General features: G+C 36.3%; 1 protein-coding gene and 1 pseudogene across 21 annotated transcripts in view; one reads left to right on the top strand and one right to left on the bottom strand.

Annotated features, from left to right (window-relative positions):
* The window catches only part of LOC141506210 (protocadherin gamma-C5-like), a 221,695-nt gene that overhangs the window by 157,719 nt on the left and 48,402 nt on the right, over positions 1 to 15,574 (top strand). The window lies entirely within an intron of this gene.
* Positions 20 to 887, bottom strand: LOC141506232 (large ribosomal subunit protein uL18-like; annotated as a pseudogene).

The following is a 15,574-nucleotide window of genomic DNA, read 5'->3' as shown; positions in this document are numbered from 1 at the left end:
AATTACAGATTTTGATGTTTTAACTAGCACATTCCTGGGCTCTGAGGAAACTCGCCTTCTGAGCAACTCTGTCTTTCTTCTGGGCAAGGGACATTTTGGGGTGGTCCCATCTTTTCTTTTTAACTTCCCTCTTAGGTTTCTTTTCATATACTGGATTCTCCCAGATTCCAGCATGTGCTTTCTTGTACGTCTCCTCCATCATGTCGGGAGTTATGTTGTTCTTTATATACTGTGAGAATTGTTTTTTATAAGCATCTTCATCTTCTTCCATAAGATAGTGCATATAATCTGCAATATTTTGGCCCATAATGTGTTTTCGATGTATTTCAGCATGGAATTCTTTACTTTCTGAATCATACCCTGGGAAGCATTTGATACCATGAGGAATAGACAAACCACCACCCACAGCTCCCTTAAGGGCCCCAAAGACTTTGTTTCCAGTGGTAGTTCTGGCAAGACCTGCATCCAGGTAGCATGTAAAAGCACCAGGCTGACCATCAATGCTTTCCACATTGTACTCATCTCCAGTCACTTCCACCTGGCCTTCATAGATCTTGTCCATGTCAAATCTGTTTAGAAGCCTGCAGGCCAGCAACAGGCCTGTACAGTAAGCAGCGGCATAATGTCAGGCCAACCTTCACACCATATTTGGGTAACTCATGGGCATAGGCTGCACAGACAATCATATGGGCATAAGCAATCTGGCAGATGATATCTCGGTTGGTGACTTGGACAATCATCCTGTATTTTGGTGTGTTATATTTGTTTTTGTCCTGGATTACTAGACATTTTTGTGCATAATAATCCATTTTCCTCTCTCCTTCTCTGGAATTTCACCTGGTACCTCTTGAAGTAGGCCTTATCTTGACAACTTTTACAAACCCCATCCTACTGAACAAGATCTGCGCCCTTGGCACAAACCAGACTTTATTACATTCTTAAATATTATTGAGGACTCTTCCCTTCCAAAAGAAATTTTGTTTCTGTGGGTTATTTCTATTTCTATCATTTACTAAATTAGAAATGAAAACATAAAACCATTCTGACCTTGTACATCCCCTGAAAAGGTCTTGGGATTTCAAGACATTCTTGGCCATAATTATAAAACTACTAGGCTACAAGAAACTATTTTGAAAATGGACCTAATGTCCCTTTTGGTGAACTCTTAAGAAATAAAAATTTCAGGTTTTCCTCTCCCTAGAACAGGAATTCTTTTTCTTTTAATTTTTAAAGATTTTATTTGAGTTTTGAGTTTTACAATTTTTCTCCCAATCTTACTTCCCTCCCCCCACCCCCAGCCCCACGGAAAGCAATCTGTCAGGCTTCATTTTGTTTCCATGTTGTATATTGATTCAAATTGAGTGTGATGAGAGAGAAATCACATCCTTAAGGAAGAAACAAAAAGTATAAGATAACAAGATCAGACAATAAGATTTCTGTTTTTTTCCTAGATTAAAGGGAATACTCCTTGAAATTTGTTCAAACTCCACAGCTCTTTATCTGGGTACAGATGGTATTCTCCATTGCAAACAGCCCAAAATTGTCCCTGGTTGTTGCACTGATGGAATGAGCAAGTCCATCAAGGTTGAACATCACCCCCATGTTGCTGATAAGGGTGTACAGTGTTTTTCTGGTTCTGCTCATCTCACTCAGCATCAGTTCATGAAAATCCCTCCAGGCTTCCCTGAATTCCCATCCTTCCTTGTTTCTAATAGAACAATAGTGTTCCATGACATACATGTACCACAGTTTGCTAAACCATTCCCCAGTTGAAGGACATTTATTTGATTTCCAATTCTTTGCCACCACAAACAGGGCTGCTATGAATATTTTTGTACAAGTGATGTTTTTACCCTTTTTCATCATCTCTTCAGGGTATAGACCCAGTAGTGGTGGATCAGAGGGTATGCTCATTTTTGTTGCCCTTTGGGCATAGTTCCAAATTTCTCTCCAGAGTGCCATCTGTACCCAGATAAAGAGCTGTGGAGTTTGAACAAAATTCAAGGACTATTCCCTTTAATTTAGGAAAAAACAGATATCTTATTGTCTGATCTTGTTACCTCTTAGACTACTTGTCTCTTCCTTAAGGATGTGATTTCTCTCTCATCACACTCCATTTGGATCAATGTTCAACATGGAAACAAAGTAAAGACTTACAGATTGCTTTCCATGGGGGGGTGGGGGGAGGGAAGTAAGATTGGCAGAAAAATCAGATAATTTCTTTAATAAAAAATAAAAATAAATAAAAAAATAAAAAAACAAATTTCCCTCCAGAAAGGTTGGAGGAGTTCACAGCTCCACCAACAGTGTAATAGTGTCCCAGATTTCCCACAACCCTTCCAACAATGATCATTATCCTTTCTGGTCATATTGGCCAGTCTGAGAGGTGTGAGGTGGTACCTCAGAGAAGCTTTGATTTGCATTTCTCTAATAATTAATAATTTAGAGCAATTTTTCATATGGCTATGGATTGCTTTTATCTCCTCATCTATAAATTACCTTTGCATATCCTTTGACCATTTGTCAATTGGGGAATGGCTTTTTTTAAAAATATGACTCGGTTCTCTGTATATTTTAGAAATCAGTCCTTTGTCAGAATCATTAGCTGTAAAGATTGTTTCCCAATTTACTACATTTCTTTTGATCTTGGTTACAGTGATTTTATCTGTGCAAAAGCTTTTTAATTTAATATAATTGAAATCATATAGTTTATTTTTGGTGATGTTCTCCATCTCTTCCTAAGTCATAAACTGCTCCCCTTTCCATAGATCTGACAGGTAAACTAGTCCTTGATCTTCTACTTTGCTTATAGTATTGTTTTTTGTCTAAATCCTGTAACCATTTGGATCTTATCTTAGTAAAGGATGTTAGGTGTTGGTCTAATCTAAGTTTCTTCCATACTAACTTCCAATTTTCCCAGCAGTTTTTATCAAAGAAAGAGTTTTTATCCCAATAGCTGGACTCTCTGAGTTTATCAAACAGCAGATTACTATAATCCTCTCCTGCTTTTGCACCTAGTCTATTCCACTGGTCTAGCACTCTATTTCTTAGCCAATACCAAACAGTTTTGATGACTGATGCTTTATAATATAATTTTAGATCAAGTAGGGCTAAGCCCCCTTCTTTTGCACTTTTTTCATTAAATTCCTAGAAATTCTTGACTTTTTATTTCTCCATATGAATTTACTTGCAATTTTTTTCTAACTCATTAAAGTAATTTTTTGGAATTTTGATTGGTAGGGCACTAAACAGGTAGTTTAGTTTTGGTAGAATTGTCATTTTTGTTAAATTAGCTCTACCTATCCATGAGCAGTTGATATTTGCCCAGTTATTTAAATCTGATTTAATTTGTGTGATAAGTGTTTTGTAATTGCTTTCAAAAAGTTAGAACAGGAATTCTTAGGGTTTTTTTTTGCAAGGCAATGGGGTTAAGTGGCTTGCCCAAGGCCACACAACTATGTAATTATTAAGTGTCTGAGACCAGATTTGAACCCAGGTACTCCTGACTCCAGGGCCGGTGCTTTATCCACTGCACCACCTAGCTGCCTCATGAGAGCAGGAATTCTTAACTTGAGTTGTGGATCCCTTTAGCAGTATCATAATGCCTATGAGCTCTTCTCAGAATAATTAGTTTTCAAGTGTATAAAGTAAAACAAACAGGATTACAAAGGAAACCAATCACATTGAAATACAGTTATCAAAATTTTTTTTAAAAGTAAATTCACAGACTCCAGTTTAATAAACCCTAAAGTCTAGACTGCTCCATGCTCTTCCATTACTAATTCATTTTCCCACATTGGTCCTTTGAATTTAATCTCAGAATCTCTATTTTTTGGTATGCAAAATGTACAATATCTTTAAGTTCCCTTCCAGAGTTTCCTCTATGATCCTATGAATATAATTTTCTAAATAAAACAATAGATTTGGGGGATTTTATTGCTTAACTGGTAAAAAGGTATCTATAGATATCTGTAAATATATCTATAGTTATAGATATACTTGAATAAGGAAGACCTGAGTTAAAATCATCCCATAGATAGTTGTTATTTGTGTGACCCTAGGCAAGTTACTTAACCTCTCTCAGCTCAGTTTCCTCATCTATACAGTGAGGATAATAATAGACCCTTCCTCAAAAGGTATTTGGGAGTATCAAATGAATTAACATATATAGAGCATTTTAAAATTTTACCTGAATGTTAGCTCTCTCTTTTTTTGTTGTTTTTTTTAATTGAAGGGAACTCCTGGTAAGAAAATTCCTCTACTAGTACAGATGGGCATTTTTTCTGCACCCTACAGTCTGAGGCAGTTTCCATTTTTAAAAAATTACTAATTCTGAGGAACCAAAGGCCCTGCTATTAAAATTCTTACAGTCTAATAGGCTAAAAATTATCTTATAATATGTGAGAAAGAGAGTGGGATGGGCAAAAATACTCATTCAAAATATGTAGGAGGTATTTTCAGCTAAGACAGGGAAGATCTTATGACAGGAAAGGAAAATTTTGAATCTGACTAGTCATTAGAGTAGGACTATGCTTTTCTGGTTATTTACTCTGACATTTCATTCCCTGGGTTGATAATATTTTATAGGGTTCTCAGAATGTCTTTGTGTAGATATTATTGAGACTGTGGATGAGCTGAATTCTTTCTCTTTCTTTTTTCTGTCTTTTTTTTCTTATTTATGATCCCATGGGGACTAAAGATAAATTGAAAACTATTGCCACCTCACCACTTTCTCCCTCACCCCTGAGAATTCTTGCAGCCCAATTTCATTCATTTCTAAGATTCTTGTCTTATTTTTAATTTTATCAATTATTCTATTTTTGCATTTCTTTTATTTTTTTTCCTTAAATTTTTCAAGGCAATGGGGTTAAGTGGCTTGCCCAAGGCCACACAGCTAGGTAATTAGTAAGCATCTGAAGCCAGATTTGAACTCAGGTACTCCTGACTCCAAGGCCAGTGCCTTATCCACTGCACCACCTAGCAGCCCCTATTTTTGCATTTCAATGGACTTCTGCTTTAATCTATTTTCATGTTACATTTGAATGTGAGTTTAAACATTTCACCTCATAGTCTCTGGTTAAAGCTGCTATATTTTAAAGTGGAGAAATGTCTAAAAATAAATGCTTCATGTTCTTTCATCCATTTTAAAGCATGTGTCTATATCTTAAGGGTGTTTCCACTGCATTTTCAAATAATTTATACAGTCCTGATCAATAACTTATAGGTGCCTCTCCTTTCTTTTGTTTATTTTTTTCTAAAGCTTCAGTGTATCTAGAGTCCCTCACATTTTCACTCCACTAAGCTTAGACTCCAGATACTCCTATTTTGCAGCCATCCCCCTTTTCTGGGTTGGATTTTTAAAAAGCCTGATCCATCAGGGTAATAGATGTTTTTGCCAGTATAGTGTCCTTTTCTCCAACTCTTCCCCACAGGGCTGTCACATCTCTGCCATAGTCACCATAGCAACCAATAATTTCCCTAGTTTTCATCAGCTGCTAGTGGCTCCTGCCAGACCCATTAGTACAATTCCTATCTCTGGCTAAAGGAATCTTATGGACAACTAACCTTTAAAAACATTTTCTAGTTTAAATAATGGCAAAATAAAGTTTTTTCTTTTACCAAGAAGACAATTTAAACCTTGCTAAAATGTTAATTGTTAACATGTATGATCATTATACATTTTAAAAGTTCTGGAATTTTCCCAAACTTGGCAGCAGAATAATTTTGTGGCAAAATGACTAGACTTTGGGGGAGGAGAGAAGATTTTACACACACACACACACACACACACACACACACACACACACACACACAGACACATGTGTTTGTGTGTGTGTATACATGGAAACTGGAAATGTGCTTCTCAATTCTGTGATGAAGAGAATCTACAATGAAATACAAATGAGATAATGTATGTGAGAACAGTCTGCAACCCTAATGATCTGGATAAATATCCATTTATGTACCTTTTAAAACAAAGGGTAATTAAGCTCATTTCTTCTTCACCTTTATTATAGTAATGAATTTAAATAAAGTAAAGATGTCCTGAAGTAGATGATATTAATCACTTTCATGGGTCAATAATTTTTGCCCCAAGCAATGCCACAGAAGTGGCATGTCCCTAAAGTTTCCCTAAAAATATAAGTTCTTTGAAAACAGGGACTATTTCATTTCTGACTTTGTAACTATTTGAATTCAGCATATAATAAGGACCTAATAAGTGCTGGTTGAATAGAATTGTAAAAGATGCATTTCAGAAATTACAATCATTAATATTATCAGAAGTTTTAAAGTTAATATTAAGGAATCTTATATTAGAGCTTAGAGCTCATCTACTCCAACCCCCTTATTTTACAAATGAGAATACTAAGGCACAGAGGTAGGATGATTTTCCCAAGGTCACAAAGGTATCAGAAATCTTTGTATGGTAAAGCTTGCCTATTTTGTAGTAAATGTTTTTATAGTTTTTTAAAAATGAGTTTTTATAGTGTATGGACTCTTTCTGAAAGTGTTCTGAATTTAAATTTGCCCTCTCCTGAATTCTGCTCAGTGACATCATATGAAATGGTATCCATAGCTAAAAATAGAATGAAAAATACCACTTCTCTTTTTAGCAACAATTTTGAGAGGCATTATAGTGGACTTATACATACATATATGTGACCATGTGCCTATGTGTGTGTGTGTGTGTGTGTGTGTGTGATGTGTGTATAGTGGATTTAGGCCTGGGGTTAGGAAGGTTATTCAAGACCAGTTGTATTTATAATCTCCAGAGTGCATGGCCCTAGGCAAGTCATTTAAGCTTTTGGTGCTCTAGGTCCCAGTCTAAGACTATACATTATTCACCTGTATTGATAGGAGTTTCCTCATCCTCATTCTTTATCAGAAATTTCCATACTAATGAAATCTCAAGTCCAGTCTCAAATCCTATTTAGCAATACCAGTCAAATTCTATCTAGGTTTTAAACTAGCCAAATTTAGCTTTACTTTTGTGCTTATTGTTTTAGAGATAAATCAAGGAGTTCCTCTAGGTATGTGATAATTTCAAAATTCTGTAAACCAGGGACTAAAACGAACCTAAAGTAAATAACTATGATTTTTAATTTAATGTTGATAGCTGTGTTTGATATCTCACTAAGGGCATATAGCCCCTTATAAATAGAAAAATTATTGAAGGTCAAGGTTAATTATTCTCTGTTCTCCCACCTTCAGTTTCTTTCAGAAGTAGGGGATCCCTTAGCTGAGGCCTGGAAGAAACCTTTCCAATTCTCCCTTGAGACTTCAGCTCAGATGCTTGCCTCATAGTCTAAAAATGGAAGGACAGAGGTCTAGGTTTTTCTTAACACTTCCTGATTCAAAGCTTGGTCCCCTTCTTGGTGAGACCCTTTCACTTATGTAGTAGTACAATTCTTAAATTTTAATTAATGTAGGTTAGGTCATAACCAGACAATGACTAGTTTCTCATTAATCACCAGTTTTAGAATTTATGATTCTTTTTAACTCTTAAGGTTCTCTTATTGTAATATTAATAAAAATAATGAAGAAAAGAGAAAAACAATAATAATAACTCTCATTAATATATCAACTTTAAATTTGCGATACACTTATATGTTACCATATTTGTTCCTCATAACAACCTGGTGAGGTAGTTGCTGCTATTTTCCACACTGAGTTGAGAGAGGTTTAATCACTTGCCAAGGGTCACACAACAGTAAGTGGTCTCAAGCAGGATTTGAATGGAGATGGTCCTCCCTCAATTTCAAAATTCTGGCCACTATTCTAACTAGAGATGCCTCAGTTTCTAATGTAGGTTTATTGCTTAGTCTGGCTTTTTCCTATGAAACAGTTCTGGAGTTCAGATTGCCCTCTGTGAATTCTGCTCAGTGTCATAATATGCCCTGGAATTGGATCATATGTGTACTATAGCTAGAATAAAATGAAAAATACCACTTCTCTTTTAGTAACAATTTAGAGAAGCATTATAGTTAATATACACATGCACACATGCATGTGTGTATGTATGATTGTTTGGATGTTTAATTTGAATATTTTTAAATTCTTATTTTCATAAATATTGTCTTATTGAACTTCAGAGGTTCATGAAAATTAAGTCATTTAATTTATTCATTAATTGTTAGCTGAATTCAAATCCTACCTGGTACTTCTTGACTGTTAGATTCTTGAAAAAAATCACTTTCACTTGTTCTCTGCATGCTCTCAGGTGTATGCAATGTAGGTCTGTATGAATGCATGTATGCATATGTGTATGGTACATATGCATATGGATTGTGCTGTATATGTGTATACTCATGAACACCTACAAAATACACATGAATGTTTATGTGTGTACTGAATCAAGATACACTGATTGTGAACGTTTATCACTGAATGTATGAATGTTTATCACTTAATTGAAGTGCATATTTTGAAGAGTAAGGTATAAGAAAACAGAAAAAATTAGGAGGGGAGCTAAGTTATAAAGGACTTGGAAAGTCAAACAAACATTTTATATTATAACCTGGAGGTAATGTAGATATATAGATATAGATATAGATAAATAAAATTTTTATATAGAGAAATATAGATATATATTTATGTATATACATACATAACATCTTTTTATATGTGCACATTTGGATATCTATACTTATAGTATACATTTGCATGCACATACATATATGTGCATGTGTGTGTGTGTGTGTGTGTGTGTGTGTGTGTGTTCTTGAGGCAGTTCAATGGTGCTGCAGTGGATAAGCACATGGTCTGAAATCAGGAAGACCTGAATTACAATTCAGTCTCAGATACTTCCTGTGTGATCCTGCACTGCCTCTTTTTTTTAACTGTAAAATGGAGATAATAACTATACCTACCTTGCAAGGTGTTGTGAGGATAAAACAAGATAATTTTTGTAAAGCAGTTAGCAGAGGGCCTAGCATATGGTAGATTCCATATAAATAATCCCTTTGCCTTCCTTCTCCTTTCCTTATGGCATAGGATAGGAACACAAATCTAGATGTTTATAATATATAGGTGCTTGGGTTATTTGATTCTTAAAAATAAAAAAATAAATTATTGCAAATAAGTATGTTTAGTTGATATGTTTTTGTGGAACAAAGATAATAAAGCAAGAACATGTTGGTGTATTGTCTGCTTTTATGATATTTTTAACTCGAAGTAATTAACAAATATGGGAGATTAAATTTCAGTCATTGAATTACAAGCTCACTGCTTAACTTGGATTTTAGAAAGATTACATATTAATCCTTCTTCCTTTATCCCCACCCCAATTTTTCAGTCTCTTGATGTCATGTTAAATAGAGTTCTTTCGTTTAAATCAGTGACTCCTTGAAAAAATGAATTTTAAAGATTAAGGCTTTAGATAATAATAGGTCCAGCAGGGAGTGGTTAGGGCACCAGCACTTTCATTTTCCCCTCCATATGTGTGGGACATTGCCAACCAAGTTGGATGCATTGCATGATCATAGGTCAGTTTATTCAGCAAAAATGGATTTCCAGGAGCTGCATTTTTTTTTGCAGTTCATAACTCTAAATTACTGCTTCAATAAACTTAGTGATGACCTCTAAGAGTGTCTGTTACTTCTATCAGGTTCTCATTTTCTCCCAAGACATGGAGAGGACTTCTATGGTCATGTTAAATGTATCTAAGGTCCCCACTGCCACACACACACACACACACATATACACACAAACACACTCCACAAATAGGTGCCATTGAACAAAGTATCATTGGTTAAATACCAAACAAGGTTCTCAAAGTTAAATTTTTAGATATTATTGAAGAGACAAAGGCTTATGCCTTCTGTCCTAAATAGTGAAATATTAGTTGGTTGATATAGAATGAAAGGAATGGAGTTGGAGTGAAAAAGTCTCCATTTGATTTCAACTCTATTACTTATTTCCTCTATAATGCTAGGCAAGTTATTGAACCTTTTAGCCTAGATGAACTCTGAGGGCTCTCTCAGTTCTGAATCTATAATTTTACGAATGTGTATTATATGGAAAGAACCCTGGGTTTGGTGTTAGAGGAGTGAAATCCTAGCTGTATTATTTGACTGCATGATTTTGGATAAATTAGTTCTTCTTTCTGAACTTCAGTTATCTCATATGTCAATGGAAGGGATTGGAGGAAATGATATTCCAACTTCCAGAGTGAGATTCCATGATTCTGTAATCCTAAGAATGTAGCATTCCATTAAAGTGTTCACTTTTCTCAATTAATCAATAGATATTAAGCATCAGATACAAGTGCTGGGGATGCAAAAAAAAATAGGCAAAAGATAGTTCCAGCCCTTAAGGAGATTACAATCTTTTTTTTTAGGTTTTTGCAAAGCAAATGGGGTTAAGTGGCTTGCCCAAGGCCACACAGCTGGGTAATTATTAAGTATCTGAGACCGGATTTGAAACCCAGGTACTCCAGGGCTGGTGCTTTATCCACTGTGCCACCTAGCCACCCCCGCCCCAGGAGATTAAAATCTAATGCAAACAAATATATACAAAGTAGCTATCTACAGAATAAATGGGAATATGTTTAACAAATGTTAAACTCTAGAATTAAGAGGTTGGGGGGTGGCTAGGTGGTGCAGTGGATAGAGCACCCAACCTGGAGTCAGGAGTACTTGAGTTCAAATCCAGCCTCAGACACTTAATAATTACCTAGCTGTGTGGCCTTGGGCAAGCCACTTAATCCCATTACCTTGCTAAAAAAAAAAGCTAAAGAAAAGAACCTTAAGCTTCTAATGATCCCTAGGGTAACTGGGGGCAGCTAGGTGGTGCAGTGGATAGAGCATGGGCCCTGGAGTCAGGAGGACCTAAGTTCAAATCCAGTCTCAGACACTTAATAATTACCTAGCTGTGTGGCCTTGAGCAAGCCACTTAACCCCATTTGCCTTGCAAAAATCTAAAAAAGAAACTAAAAAAAAAGAGGTTAGGGAAGGCTTCCAATAACATGAGATATTAATTGAGACTTAAAGGAATACAGGGAGGTCATTGATGATATGATGAAGAGAGAACATCCTAGGCAAGGAGAACAGGCAGAGAAAATATTCAGAGTCAAGAGAAGTTGTTGTGCTTGGAGATGGTGGTGGTGGTGGTGGTGGTGGTGGTGGTGGTGGTGTTGGTAGTGGTGGAATATCCAGGAGGCCTGTGTCACTGATTCAAAGAGTACATATTAGAGAGTAAAGTCAAAAGAAACTGGAAAGATAGAAGTGGGTTAAATTGTAAAGGATTTTGAATACCAACTAGAACAGTTTGTACTAGATTCTGGAGACAATAGGGAGCCACTGGAGCTTCATTGAGTAGGAGGAGGACATGATTGGACCATGTTTTAAGAAAATCACTTTAGTGACCGAATGGAAGATGGATTGGAGTAAGGAGAAACCTGAGACAGATTCGACAGGAAGCTTTTGCAGTAATCCATGTGAGGTGGCAATCTCAGAGAAGAAAAGATGTTGCAAAGGTGAAATCAACAGGTCTTGGCAATAGATTGGCTATGTGCTCAACAGAGGTGGGAAGATTAGGAAGTTAAAAAATAGTGAAGAATCCAGAATGACTCCTTGGTTTTTGAGCCAAGGAATTGGAAGGATAATATTGTACTCTACAATCACAAGGAAGGAATGGTGAACTTATGATCTAACACTTGTCTTCTTCCCAAGTGTCTCTGACTAATAATCAGGATTGTAGATCCAGGGAGTTTTATTTTTGTGATAAATCAGGAAGCTTGAAAATATACCTGAAAGTGAAGTTGTGAAACTACAGAATGATGATAAACATTTATCACATAATTTCATCTAGATCTTTGTTAATGCAAGACAATTCTTTATTTTTTATTTTAATTTTATTTTTTCCAATTTCATGTAAAGATACTTTTTATCAATCATTTTCTTTTTTGTTTTGTTTTTAAAAGGCAGTGGGATTAAGTGACTTGCCCAAGGTTACAAAGCTAGGTAATTATTAAGTGTCTGATGCTGGATTTGAACTCGGGTCCTCCTGACTCCAGGGCTGGTGCTCTATCTACTGCACCACCTAGCTCTCATATCAATCATTTTCTGTAAGATTTTTGAGATCCACATTCTTCTGCTTCCCTTCCTTTCCCTATGACATTGAATAATCTAATATAGTTTATATACATTCATAATCGTGCTGAACATATTATCAGGTACACAATATTAGGTATATTGTGAAAGAAGAATCAGAAAAAACTATGAAAAATGAAAAAAACATGAAATCTATTTTTAAAAAGTGAAAATAGTATGCTTTGTTCTGCATTCAGCCTCCACAGTTCTTTCTCTAGATGTGGATGGCATTTTCTATCACAAGTCTTTAATCTTTGATTGCACTGCTGAAAAGAGCTTTGTCTATCACAGTTGATCATCACAAAATGTTGCCGCTACAATGTACAATGTTCTCCCAGTTTTCACTCAGCATCAATTTATGTAAGTTTTTCCAGGTTTTCTGAAATCCATCTGCTAATGATTTCTTACAGAACAATAGTATTTCAACATATTACTATACCACAATTTGTTCAGTCATTCTCCAATTGATGGCTCTTCCCTCAAACTCAAATTCTTTGCCACTACAAAAAGAGGCTACTATAAATATTTTTTTTACTTGTGTGACTTTTTCCCTTTCCCTTTACTTTACTGCTGGATCCCAGCTTTCTACAATTCTTCTAATTTAATGTAATCCAAATTATCCATTTTCCATTTTATAATGTTTTCTAGCTTATTTGTTTATAAACTCCTCCCCTCTCCATGGTTCTAATAGGTAAACTATTTCTTTTTCTCCTAATTGGCTTATGGTGTCAACCTTTATATTTAAATCCTGTACCCATTTTAACTTTATCTTGGTTTGAGATGCTGACCTATGCCTAGTTTCTGCCATACTATCTTCCTGTTTTCCCAACTGTTTTTCAAATAGTTATTTCTTAGCCCAGAAGTTAGAGACTTTGGGTTTATCACAGAGATTACTATAGTCATTTACTACTGTTTATTTTGCATCTAATCTATTCCATTGATCCATCACTCTATTTTTTTATTTTTTAATTTAATATTTATTTATTCTCATTTTGTACAGTGTTTTTTATACATTAATAAAATATTCTTGTTTAAGAGTAAAAAAAATACTCCCTCCCCCCAAAAAATATAGACTCACTTGAGCAATAAAGGGGAGAGAAAAAAATTAAAATTAAAATTAAAAAATAATAATAGTAATAATTGTAGGTGTGGCCAGGTGGTGCAGTGGACAGAGTACCAGCCCTGGAGCCAGGAGCACCCAAGCCCATATCCGGCCCATACACCCAAAAATCACCCAGCTGTGTGACGTAAACCACCCCAACCCCACTGCCCTGCATAAACCAAAAAAAACAAAAAAAAAAGACCTAAAATAAAATAAAATAGTAATAATAGTAGGGGTGACTGGGTGGTGGACAGAGCATTGGCCCTTGAGGCAGGAGCACCCAAGTCTGAATCCAGCCTCAGACACCCAATGATCACCGTGCTATGCAGCCCCAGGCAGGCCATCCAGCCCCATTTGCCCTGCATCCCCCCCCCAAATAATAATAATAAAAAATGTGCTTCAGTCTGTGTTGCAACACCACCAACTCTGTCACGGGTGGATCACATTCCTTATGATAAGTCCATCACAAAAGTTACTTCTATATTTTTCCACCATTGCCATTGTTGATCACAACTCCTACCTTTCGTATTTCTCCACTACCATGTACTATTTTTTCTCTCTCCTTTCACTGACTCTGCTGTAGGGTAGCTGAGTGGCGCAGAAGACAGATCCCTGGCTCTGGGGCCAAGAGGCCCCCAGCCCCCATACCACCCCTTAAGCCCAGCATCCACCTGGCCTTATGGTCCTGGACAGGCCATCCAATCCTAGCCCCTTGCAAGGAGTAAAAAAGAAAATGTGTTATATCTGACCACTCTCCCCCCATGGTCCATCCTCTCCTCCTTCATTCACATCCCCACCCCTTCCCCCTGTTCCCCCCTTCTTACTCCAGATGCCTATACCCCATTGAGTATATATGCTGTTTCCTCTCCCAGCCACCTCTGATGAGAGTGAAGATTCCCTCATTCCCCCTTGCCTCCCCCCTTCCATATCATTGCAATAGCTCATTGTAATAAAGAAAAATCTTATTATATGAAACATCTTGGCCTATTCCCCCTCTCCTTTTTCTTTCTCCCATTACATTTCCCTTTTTTCTATTGACTCCATTTTTATACCATATTTTATCTTCAAATTCAGTTTTCTCATGCGCTTCATCTATAAAAGCTCCTTTTACCTGCTCTGTTAATTAAGAAGGTTCATATGAGTATTATCAGTGTCATTTTTCTATACAGGAATACATGCAGTTCATCATCATTAAGTCTCTCATATTTTCCCCTTCTCCTCCACTTTCTATGCTTCACCTGATTCCTGTATTTGAAGATCAAACCATCTGTTCAGCTCTGGCCATTCCAACAGGAACATTTGAAATTCCCCTGGTTCATTGAAAGTCCATCTTTTTCCCCTGGAAGAGGACATTCAGTTATGCTGGGTAGTTGATTCTTGGTTGCACTCTAAGCTCTTTTGCCTTCTGGTATATTATATTCCAAGCCCTACGAGCTTTTAATGATTGCTGCTAAGTCCTGTGAGATCCTGATTGCAGCTCCATGGTGTTTGAATTGTGTCCTTCTGGCTGCTTGTAATATTTTCTCTTTGACTTGGGAGTTCTGGAACTTGGCTATAATATTCCTGGGGATTGGGTTTTGGGGATCTCTTTCTTGGGGAGATCTGTGGATTCTCTCCATTTCTATTTTGCCCTCTGCTTCTAGGATATCAGGGCAATTTTCCTGTATTAATTTTTGGAAAATGATGTCAAGGCTCTTTTCCTGATCATGACTTTCAGGTATTCCAATAATTTTTAAATTATCTTTCCTAAATCTGTTTTTCATATCAGTTGTTTTTTTCAATGAGCTGTTTCACATTTTCTTCTAATTTTTCATTCTTTTGGTTTTGAAGTATTGAGTCCTGATTTCTCATTAAATTCAGCAATCTCCCTGAATTCTATTCTTGTCTGAAGGATTTGTTTTCCTCAGAGAGCTTTCTTTTCTCTTTTTCCATCTGGCCAATTCTGCTTTTTAAAGCATTCTTCTCCTCAATAACTTTTTGAACTGTTTTATCCATTTGACCTAAGCTGGTTTTTAGCATGCTATTTTCTTCAGCATTTTTTTTTATTTCCTTGACTAGGCTGCTGACTTCATTTTCATGTTTTTCCTGCATCTCTCTCATTTCTTTTCCCAGTTTTTTTCTAACTCCCTCATTTGATTTTCAAAGTCTTTTTTGAGCTCTGTCATAGCCTGAGCCCAATTTCTATTTTTCTTGGAGTCTTCAGATGTAGGAGCTTGTGCTTCCTCATCTTCAGACTGAGTGTTTTGATCCTTCTTGGGATCACAGGCAAAATATTTCTCAATGGTGTACCTCTTGTTTCTCTGCTTGCTCATTTGCCCAGCCTGAGCCTGTTTTTGGGGTGCTTCCTGAGCTTTTGGGACACTCCCACAAGAGTATCAGT

Source organism: Macrotis lagotis, chromosome 1 (genome assembly GCF_037893015.1).
Source record: "Macrotis lagotis isolate mMagLag1 chromosome 1, bilby.v1.9.chrom.fasta, whole genome shotgun sequence".
In the NCBI taxonomy this organism is placed as follows: domain Eukaryota; kingdom Metazoa; phylum Chordata; class Mammalia; order Peramelemorphia; family Peramelidae; genus Macrotis; species Macrotis lagotis.
The sequence above is the reverse complement of the archived record's forward strand: the minus strand, read 5'-3'. Positions and strand labels throughout refer to the sequence as shown.